Here is a 19,400-nt window from a genome sequence, read left to right as displayed (position 1 = left end):
GGGGCATGGCAACGGCAGGAGGAATTCCTAGAGAATCAGACTTTGAAGCCTAGCAGGATTTCATTGCAGGACTTTGACAGGACTGGGGGAAACAGAGACTCCGCTCTTGGAGGGCACACACAAAGTAATATGCGCATCGGGACCCAGGGGAAGGAACAGTGACCCCATAGGCGACTGAACCAGACCTACCTGCTAGTATTGGAGGGTCTCCAGCAGAGGCAGGGGGTGGCTGTGTCTCACTGTGAGGACAAGGACACTGGCAGCAGAAGTTCTGGGAAGTACTCCTTGGCGTGAGCCCTCCCAGAGTCCACCAGTAGCCCCACCAAAGAGCCGGGTAAACTCCAGTGCTGGGTCGCCTCAGGCCAAAGAACCAACAGGGAGGGAACCCAGCCCTACCCATCAGCAGACAAGTGGATTAAAGTTTTACTGAGCTCTGCCCACCAGAGCAACACCCAGCTCTACCCACCACCAGTCCCTCCTATCAGGAAGCTTGCACAAGCCCCTTAGATAGCCTCATCCACCAGAGGGCAGACAGAAGAAGGAAGAAGAACTACAGTCCTGCAGCCTGTGGAACAAAAATCACATTCACAGAAAGATAGACAAGATGAAAAGGCAGAGGGTTATGTACCAGATGAAGGAACAAGATAAAACCCTAGGAAAGTAACAAAATGAAGTGGAGATAGCCAACCTTCCAGAAAAAGAATTCAGAATAATGATAGTGAAGATGATCCAGGACCTCAGAAAAAGAATGGAGGCAAAGATCGAGAAGATGCAAGAAATGTTTAACAAAGATCTAGAAGAATTAAAGAACAAACACTTAGAAGGGTTAAAGAACAAAGAAACAGAGATGAACAATACAATAACTAAAATGAAAAATACACTAGAAGGAATCAATAGCAGAATAACTGAGGCAGAAGAACGGATAAGTGACCTGGAACACAGAACAGTGGAATTCACTGCCGTGGAACAGAATAAAGAAAAAAGAATGAAAAGAAATGAGGACAGCCTAAGAGACCTCTGGGACAACATTAAACGCAACAACATTCGCAATATAGGGGACCCAGAAGGAGGAGAGAGAGAAAGGACCCGAGAAAATATTTGAAGAGATTATAGTCGAAAACTTCCCTAACATGGGAAAGGAAATAGCCACCCAAGTCCAGGAAGCACAGAGAATCCCAGGCAGGATAAACCCAAGGAGAAACACACTGAGACACATAGTAATCAAGTTGACAAAAATTAAAGACGAAGAAAAATTATTGAAAGCAACAAGGGAAAAATGACAAATAACATACAAGGGAACTCCCATAAGGTTAACAGCTGATTTCTCAGCAGAAACTTTACAAGCCAGAAGGGAGTGGCACGATATATTTAAAGTGATGAAAGGGAAGAACCTACAACCAAGATTACTCTACCCGGCAAGGATCTCATTCAGATTCGATGGAGAAATCAAAAGCTTTACAGACAAGCAAAAGCTAAGAGAATTTAGCACCACCAAACCAGCTCTACAACAAATGCTAAAGGAACTTCTCTAAGTGGGAAACACAAGACAAGAAAAGGACCTACAAAAACAAACCCATAACAATTAAGAAAATGGTAATAGGAACACACATATCAATAATTACTTGAAATGTGAATGGATTAAATGCTCCAACCAAAAGACACAGGCTCGCTGAATGGATAAAAAACAAGACATATATATATGCTGTCTACAAGAGACCCACTTCAGACCTAGGGACACATACAGACTGAAAGTGAGGGGATAGAAAAAGATATTCTATGCAAATGGAAATCAAAAGAAAGCTGGAGTAGCAATACTCATATCAGATAAAATAGACTTTAAAATAAAGAATTTTACAAGAGACAAGGAAGGACACTGTATAATGCTCAAGGGATCAATCCAAGAAGAAGATATAACACTTATAAATATGTATACACCCAGCAGAGGATCACCTCAATACATAAGGCAACTGCTAACAGCTATAAAAGAGAAAATTGACAGTAACACAATAATAGTGGGAGACTTTAACACCTCACTTACACCAAAGGACAGATCATCCAGAGAGAAAATTAATAAGGAAACACAAGCTTTAAATGACACAATAGACCAGATAGATTTAATTGATATTTATAGGACATTCCATCCCAAAACAGCAGATTACACTTTCTTCTCAAATGCACACAGAACACTCTCCAGGATAGAACACATCTTGGGTTACAAATCAAGCCTCAGTAAATTTAAGAAAATTGAAATCATATCAAGCATCTTTTCTGACCACAATGCTATGAGATTAGAAATCAATTACAGGGGAAAAAATGTAAAAAACACAAACACATGGAGGCTAAACAATACGTTACTAAATTACCAAGAGATCACTGAAGAAATCAAAGAGGAAATCAAAAAGTACCTAGAGACAAATTACAATGAAAACACAACTATCCAAAACCTATAGGATGTATCAAAAGCAGTTCTAAGAGGGAAGTTTATAGCAATACAAGCCTACCTCAAGAAACAAGAAAAATCTCAAATAAACAATCTAACCTTACACCTAAAGGAACTAGAGAAAGAAGAACAAAAAAACCCCCCAAAGTTAGTAAAAGGAAAGAAATCATAAAGATCAGAGCAGAAATAAATGAAATAGAAACAAAGAAAACAATAGCAAAGATCAATAAAACTAAAGGCTGGTTCTTTGAGAAGATAAACAAAATTGATAAACCATTAGCCATCAAGAAAAAGAGGGAGAGGACTCAAATCAATGAAATTAGAAACGAAAAAGGAGAAGTTACAACAGACACCCCAGAAATACAGAGCATCCTAAGAGACTACTATAAGCAACTCTATGCCAATAAAATGGACAACCTGGAAGAAATGGACAAATTCTTAGAAAGGTATAACCTTCCAAGACTGAACCAGGAAGAAATAGAAAATATGAACAGACCAATCACAAGTAATGAAATTGAAACTGTGATTAAAAATCTTCCAACAAACAAAAGTCCAGGACCAGAGGGCTTCACAGGTGAATTCTATCAAACATTTAGGGAAGAGCTAACACCCATCCTTCTCAAACTCTTCCAAAACACTACAGAGGAAGGAGCACTCCCAAACTCATTCTATGAGGCCACCATCACCCTGATACCAAAACCAGATAAAGATACTACAAAAAAAGAAAATTACAGACCAATATCACTGATGAATATAGATGAAAAAATCCTCAACAAAATACTAGCAAACAGAATCCAACAACACATTAAAAGGATCATACACCATGATCAAGTGGGATTTAACCCAGGGATGCAAGGATTCTTCAATATACACAAATCAGTCAATGTGATACACCACATTAACAAATTGAAGAATAAAAACCACATGATCATCTCAATAGATGCAGAAAAAACTTTTGACAAAATTGAACACCCATTTATGATAAAAACTCTCCAGAAAGTGGGCATAGAGGGAACCTACCTCAACATAATAAAGGTCACATACGACAAACCCACAGCAAACATCATTCTCAATGGTGAAAAATTGAAAGCGTTTCCTCTAAGATCAGGAATAAGACAAAGGTATCCACTCTCACCACTATTATTCAACATAGTTTTGGAAGTCCTAGCCACGGCAATCAGAAAAGAAAAAGAAATAAAAGGAATACAAATTGGAAAAGAAGAAGTAAAACTGTCACTGTTTGCAGATGACATGATACTATACATAGCGAATCCTAAAGGTGCCACCAGAAAACTACTAGAGCTAATCAATGAATTTGGTAGAGTTGAACGATACAAAACTAATGCACAGAAATCTCTTGCATTCCTATACACTAGCAATGAAAGATCAGAAAGAGAAATTACAGAAACAATCCCATTCACCATTGCAACAAAAAGAATAAAATACCTAGGAATAAACCTACCTAAGGAGGTAAAAGACTTATACTTAGAAAACTATAAGAAACTGATGAAAGAAATCAAAGGTGACACAAACAGATGGAGAGATATACCATGTTCTTGGATTGGAAGAATCAATATTGTGAAAATGACTATACTACCCAAAGCAATCTACAGATTCAATGCAATCCCTATCAAATTACCAGTGGCATTTTTTTTACAGAACTAGAATAAAAAATCTTAAAATTTGTATGGAGACACAAAAGACCCCAAATAGCCAAAGCAGTCTTGAGGGAAAAAAAAGGAGCTGGAGGAATCAGACTCCCTGACTTCAGACTATACTACAAAGCTACAGTAATCAAGACAATATGGTACTGGCACAAAAACAGAAATATAGATCAATGGAACAGGATAGAAAGCCCAGAGATAAACCCACACACATATGGTCAACTAATCAATGACAAGGGAAGCAAGGATATACAATGGAGAAAAGACAGTCTCTTCAATAAGTGGTGCTGGGAAAACTGGACAGCTACATGTAAAATAATGAAATTAGAACACTCTGTAACACCATACACAAAAATAAACTCAAAATGGATTAAAGACCTAAATGTAAGACTGGACACTATAAAACTCTTAGAGGAAAACATAGGAAGAACACTCTTTGACATAAATCACAGCAATCTTTTTTGATCCACTTCCTAGAGTAATGGAAATAAAAACAAAAATAAACAAATGGGACCTAATGAAACTTAAAAGCTTTTGCAAAGCAAAGGAAACTACAGACAAGACGAAAAGACACCCTCAGAATGGGAGAAAATATTTGCAAACGAATCAGTGGACAAAGGATTAATTTCCAAAATATATAAACAGCTCATGCAGCTCAATATTAAAAAAACAAACAGCCCAATCCAAAAATGGGCAGAAGACCTAAATAGACATTTCTCCAAAGAAGACATACAGATGGCCAAAAGCACATGAAAAGCTGCTCAACATCACTAATTATTAGAGAAATGCAAATCAAAACTACTATGAGGTATCACCTCACACTAGTTAGAATGGGCATCATCAGAAAATCTACAAACAACAAATGCTGGAGAGGGTGTGGAGAAAAGGGAACCCTCTTGCACTGCTGGTGGAAATGTAAACTGATACAGGCACTGCGGAGAACATTATGGAGGGTCCTTAAAAAACGAAAAACAGAATTACCATATGACCCAGGAATCCCACTACTGGGCATATACCCAGAGAAAACCATAATTCAAAAAGACACATGCACCCCAATGTTCACTGCAGCAGTATTTACAATAGCCAGGTCATGGAAGCAACCTAAATGCCCATTGACAGACGAATGGATAAAGAAGATGTGGTACATATATACAATGGAATATTACTCAGCCTTAAAAAGGAATGAAATTGGGTCATTTGTAGAGATGTGGATGAATCTAGAGACTGTCATACAGATTGAAGTAAGTCAGAAAGAGAAAAACAAATATCATATATTAACACATATATGTGGATCCTAGAAAAATGGTACAGATGAACCAGTTTGCAGGGCAGAAATAGAGACACAGATGTAGAGAACAAAGGTATGGACACCAAGGGGGGAAAGTGGCAGGGGTGGTGGTGGTGGTATGAATTGGGAGATTGGGATTGACATGTATACACTAATATGTATAAAATAGATAAGTAATGAGAACCTGCTGTATAAAAAAAATAAAATAAAATTCAAAAAAAGAGAAATAGATTTAAAGAAAAATATTGATTATAAACAATAGTAATACATGCAACAAAAACTGTGACAATGGTAGGCAAATAACAGAAGTTTGCTGAGTACTGCCTTATCCCCTAACTAGTTTGGGACATTAGCCAAGTTTAAATCAGTAAGTGCTATAAAGTACTTTATATTGTTCTTGTCAGATTTCACCACCAGGGTGATAGATGGTCTGTGTCTGAAATGTATACACAGCGTGTGTAGAAAGGTTTGAATCAACTTACAGCTTAAACCAACCCAAACAAGCCAAGTGGAGACTGAGTCCAGGTATGGACTCAGGAAGAGTGGATACCGTCATGCTTTGAGATTCACAGATCACTATCTACAACTTGGCCCCAAAGTCATGGCAAACATTCCAGGCAGCAAATGCAAAAACAATAAATGTTGTGCACAACTATTTCTGTTTTCTTAAAAAAAAAAAATTAAGGGACTTCCCTGGTGGTGTAGTGGTTAAAAATCCACTTATCAATGCAGGGGACATGGGTTTGAGCCCTGGTCCTGGAAGATCCCACATGCCTTGGAGCAACTAAGCCTATGTGCCACAGCTACTGAGCTCGCGTGCCACAGCTACTGAAGCCCGTGTGCCAGAGCCTGTGTTCTGCAACAAGAGAAGCCACCGCAACGAGAAGCCCACGCACCGCAACGAAGAGTAGCCACCATTCACCGCAACTAGAGAAAGCCCACGTGCAGCAATGAAGAGCCAACACAGCCATAAATAAATAAATAAATAAATATTTTTTTTAAAAAAAGTAGAACAAATTTTTTTCTTATTCAAGGTCCGGCCGCTTAGATATTCTCCAACAGAACATAAAGGTTCAAAGGAAGAAGGGTGTGTGTGGGAGACCCCACAGCATGGTATCCGTGGGAGAACACAGAGATTGGGGACCTCTCCATCCACTTTGTGACAGCCATGGTCCACTGGTGTCACCCCAAGGGCCCTTTTCTGGGAGAGGATTCTGAGCAGGGTGGACCATGCACTTGACCTAGTAAGGTGTTTTGTTTTGTTTTTTTAAGTTTAAGTATGTAGTCATTTTATCACGTATTTAATCTCTTCCCAACAAATGTCACGAGACTCTATTAAGTGTTTTGGCTTCAAGGATTAAGCCTGAGATTTATTTAAACTTTGCAAATTGAACTCTTAAAAAAGAGATGTTTGCAATGTTTAAAAAAATCCAAACAATTCAAAAAGATATAGAGTAAAAAGGAACTATTATTCCCACCCCCAACTCTCAGACCCCCAGTTCCCTTGCCCAGAGCAGCCATGGTTATCAGCATCCTGTGTCTCCTTCCCAAGATGGTACGTGTGTGCACAACCATAGATGTAAAAATACCTTTCTCTTAAATATAAATGTGACCATAATACACACCATTCCACACCATTAACAATGCCCTTTTGAGATTGTTCTAGCTCAGTACATGTAGATAACCTACTTCTTTTAAATAGCTCAATGACTATTCCACGCTATGCATGTACCCCAATCAACTCAACCAGTCTCTTTGAATGAAGGGGCTCTTCAACTTTTTTTGTGCCACTGTTACTGAACACAACTGCATGTGCCTGACACATAGTGAGGCCAAACAAATCGAAATATTGGAGTTTGGAGCAGAGAAAGTTTTATTGCAGGGCCAAGCAAAGAGAATGGGGGGCTCATGCTCAAACACCCTGAACTCCCCAGTGGTTTTGGGGGAGAAGTTTTTATAGGCAAAATTTGGGATGAAGGTTGCAGGATGTGTGACTTTCTCCTGACTGGTTGGTGGTGAGGTAACAGGGTGGTGTTCCAGGAATCTTGTGCTCAGCCTGAAGTTACCATCCTCCACCTGGGTGGGGACCTTAGCTCCAGCAGAACTCAAAGATATTGTTATATGTATCCGTCGAGGAAGAACCAGGATCCTACTTTAATCGTTGCACTATCATTTCTTGATTGCTCCGCCTTTGTTTCTGCATTCTCCTACTTCCCTGATTTGTAAATGTTTGCATCTGCCCTTTGGTACTCAGGGAAGGTCTAGGAGGCTGAAGCCTTTATCCTGAAAATAAGAAATGGGGGACCTGAAAAGAAATGTGCCCAGGAGAGCCCCACAGGGTCCTACTTGGTTCCACCATAGTTCCCTTTGACAGGCTGGTGAAACGAAAGGACATCTCAGAAAAAATATTTTTAAGAGCTTAAAGTAAGATACATGGGGACACAAGAGCAACCAATTACATGGAAAAACATATCTATCCATGGACACTCTGGGAGTCTGTGGACCCTGGGATAAGGACCCCTAACTGGTTCCCAGTCTTTTCGTCTACTATAAACTGCTTCAGTGAACATCTAGGTACATATACCTATTTATTTCTGTAAAATAAATTTCTAGAAGTTGAATTGCTGGGACAAAGATCTCAATTTTCCACAAAAAAGTACTGCCTCTACATAAAAAAGTGTATTTATAAAAGTAACACTGTCATTGCGAAAACACTTTGTATTCTGTTACAAGTTAATCACTAAAGGGATGTTGCCTATAAACTTAAATTATCCATAATGCCCCATCTCTGGGAACCCTGCCTCCCAGGTAACAAGTGTTAAACTAAAATACCTTTGTTTAGCTCACAGGAAACATACTGACCAGGCCCACCTGTGAATGGCTTCAGGAAAGAAGAAATGAACACATCCCATTGAGAGTCTGGCTGGAACCAGGACTTTATCCACTCCCCTTTTAATATGAAAGGAGCCTAAATGAATTCTAGCTCGGGGAAGATGGTTCTTTGGGATACTAGTCCACTATCTTCTTGGTCTGCTGGCTTTCCAAATAAAGTTGCTATTCCTTGCCCCAGCAACTCATCTCTTGATTTATTGGCCTGTCATGTGGTGAGCAGTATGAGCTTGGACCCAGTAACAACACTAGTCCCCAAAAATGATAGTGAGGGTCAGATTAGACCAAAATAGAAGGATGCTTACCTTATACTTGGATCAACAGGTGATCAGGTAGAACATACATAGGTGATAAATAATTTTATCTACGAGGGAATTCAATCCTTGTGATGTGATAAGGAGGTTCTAGGTGGGCAGGTGGGTGATAGCTTCTTTAAAAAGGATGGCCAAGGCAAAACTGTAGAGGGGGTGGCACTTGAGTTTGAGGACTAAAGAATGAGAAGTAGCCAGACATGTAAAGATATGGGAAGAGATTGTATTTTTCTCGTGCTTACATTATCCAAGTTTTGGGATTGATTTCTAATCTAAGGCTGAAACCATGAAACTATTGTGAAGAGAGCCCATCAAATGTCTACATGACATGGAACAGAGGTTAGAGACCACTTGAATGATTTCCCCCTGCCGGTATGGAAGGGTCTAGAAGAACATGGAGAATAAAGGAGAGCCTAGGAGAGAACTTCTTCCGGATGCACGGGTATTTTAAGGTTCTTACCTCCTTTATGGAACTTTACAGACCTGAACCTTTACAAGCAGGGTCAGCGGGAAGAGCTGTCTTGACTCCAGGTTGTAGTTCTCAGAAAGACCAATAGGTGGGGGTGAAGGACAAGAAACAGACAGCACTTCGTAGCGTCTATAATAGATGGTTGCCATTCAGGTTGAACTAATTACTCCCAGAGTGAAGCTCAGGAGTACACGAATGCCAGTTTCTAGTAGATTAATATGTCTGAGGACATGGGAGCTCCAAAGGAGGAAATTAATAAGGGTTTATGTAGCACTTGTTATGGGCCAAGGAACCTCAAGCTTATTTGCTTGCAAACCTTTTCCTCCCTCCTCCCTCCTCCTTTCTACTGCTAATCAGGCTTGGTTCTAAGTTCTCTCCAGGCCTGAGCTTCTTTCATCCTGATTGCACAGCCAGGAAGTTTAGATGGTGCGTTTCAAAGTTTACCGTGCACACCAGTTCCCTGGAGAGCTCATTAAAATGCAGCCTCTGATGCAGTTGGTCTGGGTGGGGCCTGAGAGTCTGCCTTTCTACAGACTCCCAGATGAGCCTGGTGCTGTAGGGCCTTGGACCTTGCTTTGCACACTGAAGGTTCATTAAGCTTGAGTAAAACAGGCACAGAGGTCTTAAGGAACTTGGCCAAATCCTCCACCTCATATATGGCCGAGCTGACATTTTTTAACTCACTCAGGTCAGCTACACATCAGGGGAGGTGGAGAGGCCACTAATTGATGCTGAGGGGTTAGCTAATTGTTAAGTGTTACTTTGTGTTGGGTCAAGGTTTTTTTTTTTTTTTCTTGTTTGTTTGTTTTTAGCGGTACGTGGGCCTCTCACTGTCGCGGCCCCTCCCGTTGCGGAGCACAGGCTCCGGACGCGCAGGCTCAGTGGCCATGGCTCACGGGCCCAGCCGCTCTGCGGCATGTGGGATCTTCCCGGACCAGGGCACGAACCCACGTCCCCTGCATCGGCAGGCGGACTCTCAACCACTGCGCCACCAGGGAAGCCCCCGTCATTCACTTTCACTCCGTGAGGTGGAACACATCTCCAGGACCTGGCCAATCAGAGCACCGCCTCCTCTTGGCCTCACTGATTGACAGGGAGATGTGCAGGTGATCTAGGCTCCCAATCAGAGTGAATCTCAGGGCTTATGGCAGGAGCTATCCCAAAGATACCTTGATCTTTCCTGTTAGACTTGAACTTGAGAAGATGAGAGGCTGGGCTGCTGCAGCCATGTTGTCACCAGAGAAGGAGAGTCTTGAGCTGCCAGGTGGAACAGGAGCATTCACCACAGGGATCATGAGAGTGAAGCCGACAGGTGGGGATTGTAAGATGGGGAGAAACAGACTCCTCATGACACTGAGCTGTGACCTTAACTTTTCAGTGATGCAAGCCTATAAATGTCCTCTCTCCACATTCCTTCCTCCACCTCCATGTTCCCTCCCACCCCCCTTAAGCCAGTTTGAGTTGGATTTTCTGCTATTTAGAAACATAGCAATCCTGCCTGATAGAATATGTTTCGATTTTTACAAAATGGCTTTAGGAAAAGAACTATTGCTAAATATCTGCTCTTTGCCGGGCACTTTACTGCATTATCTCATTTAATCCTCTCGCCATCCCCTCACAGCCCTTGTAGGGTGGAAGGAAGGTGTGTTATCATTATCCCCATTTTCCAGATGAGGAAACAAGGCTCAGGCAAGGTAAGTAACTAGTCAAGGCCAGCCAGCTAGTCAGTGATGGAAGCAGATGACGGACCGTGCAGAGTGGAAGCCAGTTGTCCACCTTCTCAAGTGGCCAGAGCCATGCGTCACAGCAGAGGGGGTCCACACTGGCCAAGGAGGAGGGCAGGGGTGAAATACAGATCCCTGAGTAATCATACAAAAATGCAGCTCTGCCACATTCATTCTCTGCTAACGAAAAGATCTCCAAATTGTGGTTCTGCTAAGTCTTTTGGAATGAAATGTGAACGTGCATTTGTAATTAACAGCCGTTGTGCAGGCAAATGATAAAAGTGCGAAAGTCCCTTGAAATGTTATAAAAAGTCAGGCAAAAGCATACCTCTATTACCTTGTGTATGCTATTAATTTATCAGTCCCTTTTCATTGTTGCTGGCTGAGTTTGGGGAGAATAATTAACAATAATCTCAATAGCTACTGTTTGTTGAGCACTGACTATGGGCTAGATTCTGTTCTTGGTGCTTTGTATTCTTTATTTCATTTAATCCTCATGTCATCCCAGTATGGTGGGTGTTACTGCTCCTTTTTTTTTTTTTTTACAGAGGATGAACTAGATGTTCATTAACTTGCCCAGGGACACACAACAAGGCAGTGGCTTGTCAGGGAGTTGAACTTGAGATTCTCTGGCTCCAGAGCCCAAGTTCCTTCTGTTTGTCCTAGGACTTGCAGCACTTCCTGCTCCTTCAGGGTGTCCCCCACACATAAATTAAGAAAACCATATGGATCGACTCCTCTGAAGACCAGTGTTACTGGCTGGCTAGAGTGCTAAGTTCAGCTTGAAGATGCTCGTATTGTTAAAGGTGTCTTGATAGAAGCTAAACTTCACAGGACCCTTCCTGGATTTCTAATTCAGATTCAGGTATGTATCAGTCAGTTAAAATGACAGAAACCCAATTTATTGGATCACATGAATGAAAAGTCCAGGGGAAGGGATGGCTTCAGGCACTGCTTGTTCCAGGGATTCATTGTTGACATTAGAACCTAGTTTCTCTCTCTCCATCCTTTGGTTCTGTTTCCTCTGTATTGGCTCCATTCTTTGGCTCCCATATGTACACCATTCAGATTTATATCCAGTGAGGAAGAGAGAGGTTCTTTGCTGATAGGGCCTATATAAATCCCAACATCCATCTGGAGGATGGAGTCCAGGATGTGGCAGCCCTAAGATGCCCTCAAGGACCCAGGTACTCACGTTCCTGTTCTATCATCCTTGGTACTTGGCTTATATCTTCAGAGTCACTTCACTGTCCAAGACAGCTGTTAGAGACCCAGTAATCACATCTACGTTCCAGGAACAGGGAGAACAGAAGAAGGACCATTTTTCCCCTCTTCAGGAGCCTTTTCAAAGCCCCTACAAGACTTCACTTACATCTTACTGGCCAGAACATTTTCATTTGGCTCCATCTAGCTGCAAGGGAGGCTGGAAAATATAGCCTTTATCTCAGTGGCAGTGCACCTGGATAGAATTGCGGCTTGTTAGTAAGGAGGAAGGGGAGAATGGGTGGTAGATGAGCCACTAGGGCTTCTGTCCCAGTGGCCACTGCCAGATGCTGGGGGGATGGATGCTGGGGAGGCAAACTACAGGTGCCCACTAAACTTGGCAGTTAGTGTTCTGCTGGGACCTAATAGCTCCTCTTCAGTGAAACAGATATTTCTGAAAGAGTTCTGGATTAGAGGTCAAAAGTTCTGATTGCTGATTCCAGCTCTGCTATTAACTGGCCATGCGGCCACATACACCTCATTTTGCCTCTTGTGTCTTAGGTTCTCCAACTGTAAAATGGGGACTGTAGTCATATCAGTCGGATATGCCTCTGACTACAAGTCGGATATGCCTCTGCCTCTGAGAATGCCTGACTGACTAGCAGTAGGGTGACCAACTCATCCTGGTTTTCCTGGGACTTTTCTGAGTTTAGCACTGAATGTTAAATGCTAAATGCAGCATCCTGGGAACACCCTGAGTTCTAGGCAAACTGGGATGATTGGTCATTCTAAGTAGCAGTAACTTAAATCAGAAAGGCATTTATCATTTGGAGGTAGGTGTCCCTGGGTGAGTTCAGCAGCTTTACAATGTCTTTATGGACCCAAGCAGGCCCTTTGCATCTTCCAGATCCACCCTCCTTGGCAGGTTGGGTTTCCTTCCTCCAACTTGCCATCCCCTGGTCATGAGTATGGCTGCCCAGCTTCAGCACCTGTTGTCTTAGGTTGGCCTCCCTAGAAGCAGGGGGCTGAGATGGGGAATGAGGCGCATGTGCTTTATTGAGATGTGCTCTCAGGAGAAAGCTGCAGTGGAGAAGGGAAGCAGGATTGGGCAGGGGAAAAGGTAAGCAAAGATGTGGTTTTGCCTGAAGTTTAGTTTCTGCCTGATCCCCCAGGGAGCTCTGAAGCATGAATAGCAACACAGAACAAGTTCCACCTTGAGGCAAGCGGCTGAGGACTTGCACCCGTGTCAGCCAGTCGTGGCTGTGAGCTGGCTTGGTGGGGTAGGGCTGTAACCTTGAAGGCATCTCTGGATGCTGTGATTCCCTGGAGAGGGGGCTGCCCTGAATTATGACAACACAGCATCTGGGGGCTGGACAACTACAGCTTCTTCCACCCATGTCCTCACTCAACAGCATCCAGGGCAGAAAGGAGGAAAGAGGAGAAAAGGGCTTTCTCATATCAGAGGGAAAATCTCCCCAGCAACCTCAGACAGACTTCCTCTAGGGTCTCGTTGGCCAAAACTGGGTCACGTGCCTACCTCTGACGACTCATTGCAAAGGGTGATGGGATTACCATGGTTGGTGTAAACCCTGGGACTGGGCAAACAGGGGACCTGCTGGTGGGGAAGATGGGGAACGGCTTTCACATGGGCAACTAGCAATGTCTGCCCCCAACACTGCCCCAAATCTGGGGCTGTGGTGAGGTCCAAGCACCGATCACAACTCTGTAGACACGAGTGGTTGTTACTCATTTTCCCTCTACTTCTTTCCCTGGTCCCTGCAGACAAATAGGTTAGGCCTCCTTAACAGAGATGAGGCTACCCTCATAACTCTCCCAGATCCTTTGCTGAAGTTCTGGGCAAACTTGGGCTCTTGCCTTGGGCACGTGGAGGAGGCTGGAGGGCCCCCCCCCAACTCTCTGCCAGAAACCATAAATCTTAGTGTTTGCGGATGTGCTTTCAGCTGGGCCTTCCAATTTATTCTCCTTCAAAAGCAAAGCACAGCCCAGCAGCCTGAGATGGGTAAGACTGAATAGCTGAGGGCAACAGAATAAAGGTATTGCTTCACTTTTGCCAGTTCTCTTCCCTTCCCCAGAACTGCCCCTAGGAGCCTCGGTTGACTCTCACTGCTGAGTAAGTTTTATGCCTGTTTCAAAAGCCTCTGAGCTTCTAAAATGAGGCATTTTCCATCTAACCTTCTTTATGGAGAAACAGCTTTTATCTATTTAGCAGCTATTCTGTTCAATGGGGTCACATACCCACCTCCTTGGGCTTGTCCTTATTAAATGGACTTGTCATTTAAAGAATGATTCTAAAGACTTTTTTTTTTTTTTTTTTTTTTGCAGTACGCGGGCCTCTCACTGTTGTGGCCTCTCCCGTTGCGGAGCACAGGCTCCGGACGCGCAGGCTCAGTGGCCATGGCTCACGGGCCCAGCCGCTCTGCGGCATGAGGGATCTTCCCGGACCGGGGCACGAACCCGCGTCCCCTGCATCGGCAGGCGGACTCTCAACCACTGCGCCACCAGGGATGCCCATCTAAGGACTTCTTTTTTGTGTCCCATGTATATATAATAATAAACATGGTGGAATGCCAATAGCTACCAAGTAATCCAGACCTGGGACATAGTCCTATTAGGTTCTTTTTGTCCCCTATTTTTAAAGGCAAGGCTAGTTGGTGGCTTTAAATTTATTACAACAAATTTATTTATTTGGACATTTCCAGGTCATTTGGGTAAATGGCTTCTCAGAAAAGAAAATGAAAAAAATATTTCGGGCTCTGTTTTATGTTTTCAAACAAACTCCCACAGTATCTTTTTATACATTTAATTAAAAAGACATGGATGTTGATGGCGGACTGAATTCACACGGTGGAGGGACTTCCCTGGAGGTCCAGTGGTTAAGACTCCACGCTCCCAATGCAGGGGGCATGGGTTTGATCCCTGGTTGGGGGAACTAAGGTCCTGCATGCCATGCAGAGTGGCCAAAGAAATAAAATAAAATAAATAAATTCACATGGTGGAGATGGTTTCCAAGCAGACATCATCTGGTGACCAGGGGGTGGGGGTGGGTTATCTGACCACTTAATTGTGGTGCCCTTTTACAGGAATAGATTGTAATGAGAGTCAGGCCACCATATGTATGAACAAATATGGTTGACATGTGTATGTATTTTGTAGGACTCTGTATAGAAGTAAGGGATCCACAGATTCATTTATTCAGCAAATATTTATTGAGCACCTACTACGTGCCAGGTGCTGTCGTAGACTGGGGATACTGCTGTGCAGGTCCCTGCCCTCATGGAGCTGACCATCTAGTGGAGAAAGAAAGCCCATGAGCAATAAACATATAAGCTATTGGGTGATGAGAAGGATGAAGCAGGTTAAGGGGCTGCGTGTTTTAAATATAGGTTTTATTATTATTCAGGTACGGCGAGGCTAACAGATCAGGAGACAGTTGCCATTGAAAAGACACTTTGTTATACTCAGTTCCCAAGAGAAGGGGGCATGCCACATCGTGGGGGGACACATGGGGAAGCACAGGGCTGGTCAGAGGCAGAGGGAGGGGGCAACTGTGGACAAGAACTTTACTGAGGTTTTTGAGGGAAGGGGTGGGTGAGGCAGGGTAAGCAGGCTTAGGATTGGCTAGTTAGAAAAATTCCAGCGAGCCCTGGGGCATAGGGCTGTGCTTGGTTGTCTGATCTGGCCCTGGGGTGATGAGGGCATGTGGACAGTGGCCTGGTGTGTGAGAGCCCCAAAAGGGAGGTGGAAGGAGGTGGCTAAGGGTATGGAATCCAGATTGGTTGGTTTGTATTTGAAAAGCACGCTTGCGGGTGAGTGGTTTACCATCTCTAGGAACTGGCTGTCCCTGGAAGGAGCAGTCCTTGCAGGGTCTGCAATGTCCCGGATGTCAAAGCATCAGAATACAGAAAAGAAAAGCCATGGTTAATACACTGGGGGCATGCTAGGAGTGTGGTCTTTTATACAGGCTGTGGGGAGGAGGTCAGATAAGGGCTCTCTGTTTAAGTGACATTTGAGCAGAGACCCTAATAAAGAGAGGGAGCACATGGATATACCTTAGGGAAGAGTCTTCCAGGCAGAGGAAACAGCAAGTGCAAAGGCCCTGAGGAGGGACTGTATTTGGTCTGTTCATTGAATAAAGAGTTTGGTGTAGCTGAAGGGAGAGATGAGGAGGAGACACGGACACCAGGTCAGGGAGCTGGGGCCGTGAGAGACACTGGCTTTGACTGAGTGGGATGGAATGTCACCAGGTTGGGGGAGACACTCTGTGCAGAGGATGAGTATGATCAGAGTTGCGTTTCAACAGGGTCCGTCTGGTGCTGTGCAGAGAACAGATGGGAGGGGAAGCAGGAGAGCAGGGAAACCAAGGAGGAGGCTTCAGCAACAATCCACGTGGGAGAGGATGGGGGCTGGGCCACTGGAGGAGGTTAAGTGGCCAGATTCCTGATATAAGTTAACAGGACTGGATGGAGAGATAGGAGAACCAGTGTTCGGAGGAATACTTTTTTTTTTTTTTTTTTTCTGGAGGAAAATGTATGTGAGGCCGTTTTAGCAAATGTAAATCTGAGTGAAAATCATGCTTCCTTTAGCTGATGTCTTTTTTTCTTTCTTTTTTTTTTTTTTTTTGACTGTGCTGTGCAGCTTGCAGGATCTTAGTTCCCCAACCAGGGATCCAGCTCAGGTCCTGGCAGTGAAAGCGCCAAGTCCTAACCACTGGAACACCAGGGAATTCCCAGTTGATGTCGTTCTCCACGCTCCTACAGCTCCCTGCGCCTGCACCCCCATCATCCCACGTGTGCAGAAATCTTCTATTCACGGGTCTTTTTCTCCATTAAATAATAAGCACCTCTGGAGCAGGGACTGAGTCCAGTTCTGTTGTTTTATTGTTTTGTCCCCAGCTGCTCTGAGAGGGCCTGGCTCAGAGTAAGGTCTCTGGAAATGTTTGTTCAAAGAGTGTCCACTTTGCAGATCTGAGTTTTCTCCCTAGGAGGAAGGATTCTCGCAGTGGGGCCACATGCCCACAGGCTCCCTCGACAGCTGGTGGGATGTCCAGGGCTTCCCCACCTCTGGGCTTTGCACTGGCTGTCCCCTCTGCTTGGATGGCTGCCCCTTTCCCTTCTCCTGGTCCCCATTTCAATGTCACCTACTCAGAAAGTCCTTCCTTGACTCTCTTCAGGGGCTGCTCTCCACCTCTCCTCTGGCCCCAGTCGCTGTCTGCCAGGTCACCCTGTGCTCACCAACATCAGAAATTATTTTCTTCAATTTGTATTTCACTGTCTCTCTCTCTCTCCCCATCACTGTGCGGGCCCCATGAGGGCAGGGGCCTGGTTCTCAAATGTTCACTGGGGTAGGAGGTGGGGTTGGTGGCCATTCTGATCCCCTCCAGTGGGAAGGGTGCCCATGCCTAGCAGCTGTGGTGCCAGGTGCTAAAGGCTCCCACCTGTGCTTCCTGGGGGACAGGCTTGGCTGGCTGGAACTGTCCTGCAGGATATGGCAGGGGTGTCCAGTCAGGACCAGAACTAAAGAGAGGTATGTGGGTCAGAGTTATGCACTTGCAAAGGCGGATCCTGTCTTTATTTTGTTCATCATGGGTTTTTAGCATTAGTCTTGATTTTTTAAAAATATTGCATTGAAATATGATTTATCTTGATTACTAAGGTTTTTTTTTTTGACTCCCCCTTAAACTCTGTGCCTGAGGTGAGAGGTCCCAGCCCTCCTCAGAGGTGGGCTGTGAAATCAGCCTTTCCCAATCCCCACTGTGAGTCTTAGGGAAGCCCTGAGCTCAACTGTAGATGGAGGATGTCCATGTGACCTAAAAAATAAGACAAATTTGGGAAAGGACTGCTTTGCCGTTTCCCCTAGAGCAGTGATTTTCACTCACTGTAATTTTCACTGCATGGCGTTAGTTGCCTGTACCGGGGTCTAAAGGGAGGTCCCCTTAGGACCCGGGGAAGAATTGTGCCCCCAACTTCCATCAGAACAGTCCTTATTCAGTCCAGTTTATAGCTGGGCTTCTTCATTAGATTTCATATTGCTAAAAAAGAGTGGAAAAGCCACGATGGTCAAGTCGATGATGGTTCTACAAGTGGCTAGTTAGGTGTCCTGAGGCCTCCGGATTCTTAATTAGGGCAAAGGATCCTTAAGCACCACTCTGGGTGTGAAGGTCAGTATCTCGAGCCCCTTTGTCCCTCAAGGGAGGTCTTGAGAGGTGCCTGCTTCTGGGCCTCCACCTCAGCCACCAGCACAGATGAGAATCTGGGCAAGAAGATGCCAGAAACCTGGACCTTCAGTGACCCCAGCTCTGCCCTCGGTGTGGTGGGCACGCGACTTCCCTCCCAGCGTGGCCCGTTCTGGGCTCCCCCCACCTCAAATGGTATTTGCTTTCCCTTCCCTGGAGTTTTAAAGGCTCTTTGTGTGTCACGTTTTTGTCCGTTCTGCGTTTTCAATTGTCTTCCGTTCTCTCTTAGCCACTTCGGAGGGGGGCAAAGCTCATTCCATAAATCTAAGGTGTTATTACGGTGACGGCAGTGCCTGATCTCTATGACACCCACCGGGCTCCGGAAGGTAGAGCTAATTAGTCGGAACACTTACTTTTCAGGCGTGAGTCACTGGAAGCAGGTGTCAGGGGGAGGCTTTAACGAGGCCCTCGTGACTTGCATGATATTTCCAGTCGGCATCACTGCGTGTACGCTGTGCAGAGGTAGCCCTGCCCCTGCCTCCCCACTGGGTAGGGGGAGAGAGAGAGAGAGAGAGAGAAGAGAGAGAGAGAGAGAAGAGGAAGAGAGAGAGAGAGAGAGAGAGAGAGAGGGAGGGAGGGAGAGGGAGAGGGAGAGGTGCTCGGACGTCCCGCTATCCAGTGTTAAAAGCAAAAGCCTTTCTACTTTCTGGCCCTTTTTCTTGCTTCCCCTCAGTCTTTTCATTCATCCCACAAATGTCTGTTGAGTACCTGCTGGCGGCCGGGCCCTGTGCTAGCTGTTGGGAGTCAGCCGTGAGCTTTGTCGCTGAATCCCTGCCACGACAGCACTGACCTCCTTGGGCGGGAGACAGACCGTAAGTGAGGAGCAGAGAAATAAACAAGGCAATTCCAGAGGCCGATAAGTGGATGGAGAAGATAAGCTGGGTGAGAGAGACAGCGCGGGAAGCGCGCGTGCTGGAGGGGATTCTCTAGGCACGTGGTCAGGAAGGCGATGGGAGGAGCCAGCTCTGCAGTGTTGGCGGGAACCGGCGGAAGGATCTGAATGTGTGAAGTCCCGGGGCGGGAAACGGGCTGCGTGCTTCTAAAGAGCAGTTTGGAGGCCAGCGTAGTTGGATGGAGTGAGCGAAAGAGAGACACGTGGGAAATGGGGCTGGAGAGGGCAGCGGCCCAGGCAAATGCCGGGCCTTTGCGCTTTATCTCA

This window comes from Mesoplodon mirus (genome assembly GCF_964341445.2).
Source record: "Mesoplodon mirus genome assembly, chromosome: 15".
In the NCBI taxonomy this organism is placed as follows: domain Eukaryota; kingdom Metazoa; phylum Chordata; class Mammalia; order Artiodactyla; family Ziphiidae; genus Mesoplodon; species Mesoplodon mirus.
This window is presented reverse-complemented; position numbering follows the sequence as displayed.